This window comes from Rhinopithecus bieti, unplaced genomic scaffold (genome assembly GCF_001698545.2).
Source record: "Rhinopithecus bieti isolate Rb0 unplaced genomic scaffold, ASM169854v2 scaffold_33432, whole genome shotgun sequence".
In the NCBI taxonomy this organism is placed as follows: Eukaryota; Metazoa; Chordata; class Mammalia; order Primates; family Cercopithecidae; genus Rhinopithecus; species Rhinopithecus bieti.
Window position 1 is genome coordinate 551445 of NW_016814481.1, and position 7974 is coordinate 559418.

The 7974-nt window shown below is 52.6% G+C and overlaps 2 protein-coding genes across 4 annotated transcripts in view; one reads left to right on the forward strand and one right to left on the reverse strand.

The window, feature by feature from the left end:
* The window catches only part of RFX1 (regulatory factor X1), a 46490-nt gene extending 39311 nt beyond the window's left edge, over nucleotides 1-7179 (reverse strand). The window contains exon 1 of one of the 3 annotated variants that reach the window (XM_017851249.1): nucleotides 7118-7179. The gene's annotated coding sequence lies outside the window, so the exon portion shown is untranslated. Of the gene's footprint in view, nucleotides 1-6468; nucleotides 6689-7117 lie in introns of those variants that run through there. The other 2 variants (XM_017851250.1, XM_017851247.1) reach the window with 2 other exon arrangements.
* A 92-nt stretch (nucleotides 7180-7271) lies between these two features.
* Nucleotides 7272-7974, forward strand: part of RLN3 (relaxin 3) — a 23417-nt gene continuing 22714 nt past the window's right edge. The window contains exon 1 of the transcript XR_001881334.1: nucleotides 7272-7755. The gene's annotated coding sequence lies outside the window, so the exon portion shown is untranslated. The remainder of the gene's footprint in view (nucleotides 7756-7974) is intronic.

Below are 7974 nucleotides of genomic sequence, written 5' to 3' on the forward strand. Positions count from 1 at the left end.
TTTTGAGGTGAAGTTTCGCTCTTGTTGCCCAGGCTGGAGTGCAATGGCACAGTCTCTGCTTACTGCAACCTCTGCCTCCCGGGTTCAAGCGATTCTCCTGCCTCAGCCTCCTGAGGAGCTGGGATTACAGGTGCCCGCCACCACACCTGGCTAGCTTTTGTATTTTTAGTACAGATGGGGGTTCACCATGTTGGCCAGGCTGGTCTCGAACTCCTGACGTCAGGTGATCCTCCCACCTTGGCCTCCTACAGTGCTGGGATTACAGGCATGAGCCACCGCACCTGGTCTGACCCCTGTTTTGGATGCCAGATTCTCTAATCAAATGGTTTACATCTTCAGCAAGGCCCTCCCAAAGACATAGAGAGAAAACTCACTCTCTTCATCTGTAGAATGGCTTCAATAATGAATTTGCAGAAGAATGGTAAAATTAAATGGATGACGTGTGTTTCTCTCATCCTTTATATTCAATTCATTTAGAAGATTTGTCAATTACTCCTCCAAAATATATCCTAGAGGCCAGGTGTGGTGGCTCATGCCTGTGATCCCAGCACTTTGGAAGGCCGAGGTGGGCGGATCATTTGAGGTCAGGAGTTTGAAGCCAGTCTAGCCAACATGGGGAAACCCCGTGTCTACTAAAAATACAAAAATTAGCTGGGCATGGTGGTATGTGGCTGTAATCCCAGCTACTCAGGACGCTTAGGTAGGAGGATTGCTTGCGTCTGGTGGGGCAGAGGTTGCAGTGAGATGAGATTGTGCCACTGCATGCATACAAATACACACACACACACACACACACACACACATCTCCTAATGACTGGGCACAGTGCTCACATCTATAATCCCACCACTTTGGGAGGCCAAGATTGGAGGATCACTTGAGCCCAGGAGTTCAAGACCAGCCTAAGCAACGAAGTGATGCCTTATCTCTGTAAAAAACTGCAAAAATCAGTTAGGCATAGTACCCCTCACCTGAAGTCCCCGCTGTTCAGGAGGCTGGGGTGGGAGAATCATTTGAGCCCAGGAGTTCCAGGCTTCAGTGAGCTATGATCACACTACCACACTTCAGTCTGGGCAACAGAACAAGATCTTGTCTCTTTAAAATATATCCTGGACAGGCATGGTGACTCACGCCTGTCATCTCAGCACTTGGAGAGCCCAGGGCAGGAAGACTGCTTGAGCCCAGAAGTTTGAGACCAGTCTTAGCAGCATAGCCGAGACTCCATCTCGACAAAAAATTTTTAAAAATCAGGAGGCCGAGGTAGAAGAATTGCTTGAACCCAGGAGGCAGAGGTTACAGTGAGCCTCTCTGCAAAAAAAAAAAAAAAAAAAGAATGCTGCAGATCCATTCCTGCCTCACGGCCTCGGCCCCACCTCTTCCTCCCACCTGGCATGCTGTCCCCACCCCACCTTCATGGCTGGCTTCTCCTCCTTATTCAGGTCTCAGCTCACACGCATTTCCTTGGGTCTAAAGCACATAGTACTATTTTATTTGCTTACTGACACTGTGTTTCCCTGTTGAGTTTATTTTCTTTCTTTCTTTTTTGTTTTTTAGAGACAGGGTCTTGCTCTGTTGCCCAGGCTGGAGTGCAGTGGCACAATCACAGCTCACTGTAACCTTGAATTCCTGGGCACAAGTGATCCTCTGGCCTCAGCCTCCAGAGTATATGGGACCACAGGCCTGTGCCATGACACTTGGCTAATTTTTTAATCTTTTTAAGAAATGGGGTCTAGCTATGTTGCCCAGGCTGGTCTCAAACTCCTGAGCTTAAGTGATCCTCGTGTCTCAGCCTCCCAAAGTGCTGGGATTACAGGCATGAGCCACTGCGTCTGACTGGATTTATTTTCTTCCTCCTAGTTCCTCCTCCCTCCATGACTGGAAAGGTAAGTTCCCCAATAGCAGAGACCTGGTGGGCTTTGCCCCTCACTCTGTCTCAGCTCCTAGAAAACTGACAGACAAGACCGGGAGCAGTGAGTGGCTCACACCTGTAATCCCAACATTTTGGGAGGCCGAGGAGGGCAGATCACCTGAAGTCAGAATTCAAGTCCAGCCTGGCCAACATGGTGAAACCCTGTCTCTACTAAAAATACAGAAATGAGGCTGCTGCGGTGGTTCACACCTGTAGTTCCAGCACTTTGGGAGGCCAAAGCAGGTGGATCACCTGAGGTCAGGAGTTAAAGACAAGTCTGGCCAACATGGTGAAACCCTGTCTGTACTAAAAATACAAAAATTAGCCGAGCATGGTGGCAGGCACCTGTAATCCCAGCTACTTGGGAGGCTGAGGCAGGAGAATCTCTTGAACCTGGGAGGCGGAGGTTGCAATGCAATCACGCCATTGCACTCCAGCCTGGGCAACAAGAGAGAAACTCCGTCTCAAAAAAACCATACCAAACGAAACAAAAATTAGCTGGGCATGGTGGCGGGCATCTGTATTCCCAGCTACTTGGGGGGCTGAGGCAGGAGAATTGCTTGAACCCGGGAGGTGGAGGTTGTGGTGAGCTGAGATCATGCCACTGCACTCCATCCTGGGCGACAGAGTAGGACTCTGTCTCAAAAAAAAAAAAAAAAAAAAAAAAAAAAAAAAGAAAAGAAAACTGACAGGCACATAGTGGGAGTTTCGACTCTTACTGTCCCGGTAGCATAAACGATGCACCCGAACACACTGCTAGTGAGCAGCAAAGGCAGGTTCCAGTCTACCGACTGCTGAGACCTTGTGAGAAAATTACTTCCTCCTGCCAGAAGCCGGCTTGTGCTACAGAGCCAGGCAATGCCTTCTGGTCCAGAACAGGCCTGGGGAGCACGTGGGAGTCTCTCTAGCCTAGGAAGACCACGTCCTGTGCAGCTGCTATCGACGGCAGCATCTCTGGGAGGGGCAGCCTGACCATCCCCTTTCCTGAGATGCTCAGGTACATGACAGAGGAGAAGGGTGAGGACCTCAGCTCCAGAGACACCATTTCCAGCTCCCCACCTTTCCCACAATGTCCACATTCCCACTCACCCAGCTGCCTCCTGGAAGGCTTGGGACTGAGTCTAGGCCTGGGCCCAAGTATCATTTTGTTTGTTTTGAGACAGAGTCTTGTTCTATCACCCAGGCTCGAGTGCAGTGGCACAGTCTTGGCTCACTGCAACTTCCATCTCCGCGGTTCAAGGGATTCTCCTGCCTCAGCCTCCTAAGTAGCTGGGACTACAGTCATGTGCTACCATGCCCGGCTACTTTTTGTATTTTTAGTAGAGATAGGGTTTCATCATGTTGGCGAGGCTGGTCTCGAACTCTTTACCTCAAGTGATCCACCCGCTTTGGCGTCCCAAAGTACTAGGGGAGTGAGCACCCAAATTGAGACACTGTACCTGGCCAGGATTTTTCTTTTTTTTTTTCTTTTTTTTTTTTTTGAGATGGAGTCTCGCTCTGTCACCCAGGCTGGAATGCTGTGGCCGGATGTCAGCTCACTGCAAGCTCCACCTTCCGGGTTCACGCCATTCTCCTGTCTCAGCCTCCCGGGTAGCTGGGACTACAGGCGCCGCCACCTCGCCCGGCTAGTTTTTTGTAGTTTTAGTAGAGACGGGGTTTCACCGTGTTAGCCAGGATGGTCTCGATCTCCTGACCTCGTGATCCGCCTGTCTCTGCCTCCCAAAGTGCTGGGATTACAGGCTTGAGCCACCGCGCCCGGCCGATTTTTCTTTACAGTGACTCTCCTAAAGCCGGAGAACGGCTATTGAGCAGCAAGGGGAGTGACTTTTTCACTACAAACTGGATTCCTGGTAGCCAACTTCCTGGCTCCCTGTCATGGACCCACGCAGTCCAGCAAGCGAGAAGCGAGTCAACCTTTAAAGCCACGAGGGCTCTCACTGGATTCAAAATGATAAAAATAAAAGCCAACTGTGTATTTCCGAGGGTTGAACAGGAAACGACAATCACCATAACAGCAGAGGCTAACATTAACATAACTATGTTAGCAATTACTTTGTATTTAGTTAGTTGCAGCAATTCCTATGTAGTTGAGGTTCCACAGGTATTATTTTCTGGGATCCATAGCACAGAAACATGAGATTGAAAGGATTACCAAGGATTACTGCCCCTAGATGAAAGGAGGGGAAACTGAGGCCCAGAGAACTTAAGTAACACACCTAAGAGCACACAGCTAGAAAAGCTGTTTCAAGTCTGCTTCAAACCAACCTAGTGCTCTCTTCCTAGTCAAATGACTCCTCAGGCCCTTCACCTGTAAATGTAACTAGTGACTGAGACAGTCAACAAGACCACATAATTGGTAACATCACTTTCTGCTCAGTTAGCTTTTCTTTTCTTTTGAGACAAGAGTCTCACTCTCTGTTGCCCAGGCTGGAGTGCAGTGGCCCGTGATCTCGGCTCACTGCAACCTCCGCCTCCCAGGCTCAAGCAATTCTCGTGCCTCAGCCTCCCGAGTAGCTGGGATTACAGTCATGTGCCACCACGCCTGGCTAATTTTTTGTAGAGATAGGGTTTAACCTTGCTGGCCAGGCTGGTCTCAAACTCCTGACCTCAGGTGATCCACCCATCTCAGCCTCCCAAAGTGCTGGGATTACAGGCGTGAGCCACTACGCCCAGCCTGCTCAGTTAGCCTTTCTAAGAAGTGCTAGTCGGGCGTGGTGGCTCACGCCTGTAATCCCAGCACTTTGGGAGGCTGAGGCGGGCGGATCATGAGGTCAAGAGATAAAGACCATCCTGACCAACATGGTGAAACCCCGTCTCTACTAAAAATACAAAAATTAGCCGGGCATGATGGCGCTCGCCTATAGTCCCAGCTACTCAGGAGGCTGAGGCAGGAGAATCGCTTGAACCCGGGAGGCGGAGGCTGCAGTGAGCCGAGATCAAGCCACTGCACTCCAGCCTGGCAACAGAGCGAGACTCTGTCTCCAAAAAAAAAAAAAAGTGCTGATGGTCTTTCTAGCAACTTGGCATTTCTAGCTTTCTTGTTTGCTTGTTTGTTTTACTGAAAATTAATCTCCACCTGTCCTAATTTTCAAAGAGTCCCTGCCTCCTCTAAAAAGGACCTGGCCTAGAAAAAGTACCTGGAGAAGTGAGGACCCGCCAACCCCCACCAGACTAATCTCAAACTCTTGGGGAAAAGCCTGAAATGATCCTTTTCCTTGGAATTTATTGACTAATTTAAAAGGAAACGGCTGCAGTTTGCTCAAAAGCAAGACGGAGAATCAGCCAAGGAGACTTGGCCTGGCTGGCTACTTAAAAAAAAATTTTTTTCCCCGAGCTGGCAGGATATTGTCACCCTAAAAAGCAGTGGCAAAGATTCTCCTCTCACAAATATGGATAGCTTCCCCTTCCCTCTGACCGCTTCTGCCCACGTGGCCCTAGAGGCTGGGACCTTGTCAGTGACATGTGACTCGGTTGACACTCATTTGACACAAAAACATGTGTCTGGCCAAGAGAAGCGGCTTTAAAAAAATCTAAGAAATTTCCTCAGGCGCCATTTGCTCCCCCATTCCCAGTAGGGGAGACCTCAGTGGGCAGGACCCAGAAACGTCCCATCTCCAGGAACAAACCCCTGCCATCCCAAACCAGGAAACATCAGGTCTCAAACATCAGCCTAGAGAAAAGCACTCAGGTTTCTGTTCCTCTAAAGCAGTCCCTCATGATCACTCCTCCCTGCCATGAACTTTGATTTCTGCAAACCAAATCTTCCACGCTAAAGCCAAATCGATTCCTAGCTCCTCCATGAAACTCCTCCCAGAGAGAAGGTGGCAGGTTTAGGAGTGGGCTGCAGTGTTGAAATCAGGACTAGCTGACAGTTATTTTATGAAACCAAATTCAGAAACAGTAGATAGGAGGAAAAGGTTCAAAGATAAGCCGTAAGTGAAATTCCCGGAAGGAATGAGGAGTCCCCGTACTTCAGAAAAAGGGCGATGTCAATGATTCTCCCCATTTTACAGGATGGAAAACCGAGGCCTCAGATGGACAGGCACTTGTCCAAGCTCTGAGTCCTGGGGACAACTGCAAGGCTCTTAAGGAAGAAGGCAATCGCTTAGGGATCTCGAAGGAGGCCCGGGTGGTGGTTGCCCCACCTGGTTCCGGAGGTGGAGGTTGGGGAGACCCCGTGGGCTCCGCCCATACTTTCCCTCCTGGTCCCGCCCACCCACCTTGGCCCCGCCTCGTCCCTCCCTCGCTCCCATTGGCCCAGCCTCCCCGGGCCCGCCCCTTCGCGCCTCCCAACATATAAAAGCCCCCCGCCCCGGCCAGCCGACCTCCACTCGCCGCCGGCCTGCGAGCGCCCGCCCCTCGCGGGGGCCGGGCCGCGGAGACGGGGCGGGTGGTGTCGTTCCAGCCGGGCCCCGGCCCCCTCCCCCACGGTCCAGACAGTCGCCGCCGCCATTTTGACCGCCCGCCCCTTCCCCCCGGACTGTGATTACAGAGACATCCACCGCCCCGGCCCCGCCGCCCGCCTCGGCCCGGCCAGCCACCCCGGGGCCGCCCCGGTTACCTCCGCTTCTCCCCACTGCTCTCTGCGGAAAGGCTTTTCGGAGGTCTCGGAGTCGATGTTGGGAAGGGGACTGGACGTGCTGGGGTCCCCGGGCCAGGCCGGGGGGGTGGGGGTGGGGGTCGGCCGGGCGGTTGTTGTTGTTGACTCGCGTTGCCGGGTTGCTTGGTCGCCACGACTACCGTGGCTATGGCGCCTCCGTTTCCCTCACCGGGGCAACTGTTGCTACCCACCCTACTTACGTCACGCGCCGGGGGCGGGGGCCCTGGGTGATTGGCGGCGCCAGGATAACTGATTGGACGGCGCCAGGCCTTGCAGATAAACTATTGGTCCCAATGCATGCTTTTCAACACCCTCTCGGCTTCCCAGCGATCTGATTCATCGGTATGAATGTCTATCAAAAGAAACTGAACCCTCAAAGGCAGCCGGGCCCGTCACTCCCGCAGGGAAGCGGCTGGCTAAGAATAAAGGGGTGGGACTTATGAGGACGGGATTGGTTTGCCACTGTAAAATCGGCCTCCTGGTTCGACTAAAAGGACGTCAATCTACCAAAGGTTTGCCGCGCTCTCTGGCTGGAAGTCGTGCGCATGCTTGGCACGCAAGGCCGATTGGGAGTTGTAGTTCGGTCCTGCGTACACTTTACATGTCTTACCCAATTAAAAAGGCGAGAAAGGAGGGCTCCGCTCCAGATTTCTCTCTCGCTCGGTGGGCCAGTTTCTGTCCTCTTGCGCTGACGTCAGGGGAGGAATGCGGTGACGCGGCGCAGACCCTCTGTGACGACAGCAGCGAAGGCCGGGCTCGGGGTTCGATTACGTCACTGGGCGCGCGTTCCCCCGCCTCCGCTGCCCATGGCCCCGTCGGGGTTGGGTGGACGTGGGAGGCCGGGGCGGGGTTCGATCCCAGCTCCCACCCGCTGGGGCGACATCTTCCTCCACCCAAGCCGGCCAGACAGCGCGGCTGCCGCGCCCTCTGTCGCCTCCCGGTCCCCTCCAGCCGGAAAAGGTCACCGCTGCCTGGGTGATCGCGGCTATCTCTGCCCTGCAGGCGGTTCGGTCGCCCTGGGAAAGGTCTCTGCAAGGCGGGGGACTTCATTAGCGGCTTCAACCACGGTAGATAAGCAAAGGTCAGCTCCCGGCCCAGCCCAGGGAGCTCGGTCCGCCCAGGAGAGCTCACCACAATCCCCGCCACACACACACCTCCCACACCTACGCTCCTCCGTGCCTCAGTTTCCTCAAGGGACTGTCCGGGTACTGCAGGACGAGAAAAGACAGAAACAGAGCCCGGACTAGGGTGAGCATCTTGGGCGCAAAAACTCAGTCATCAAGATAATCTTCTAATTCAGTATTTGTGAAATATCCAAATTAATGGGAAAAAATCTATGATGAACAAAACATCACAATTTTCAATAAAGACAGGATCCGCCAAGACAGGGATTAAGGTGAGATGCGTTGTGCAAGCTCAGAGTCAGATCTTGTGTTTAAAATATATATATATATATATATATTTTTT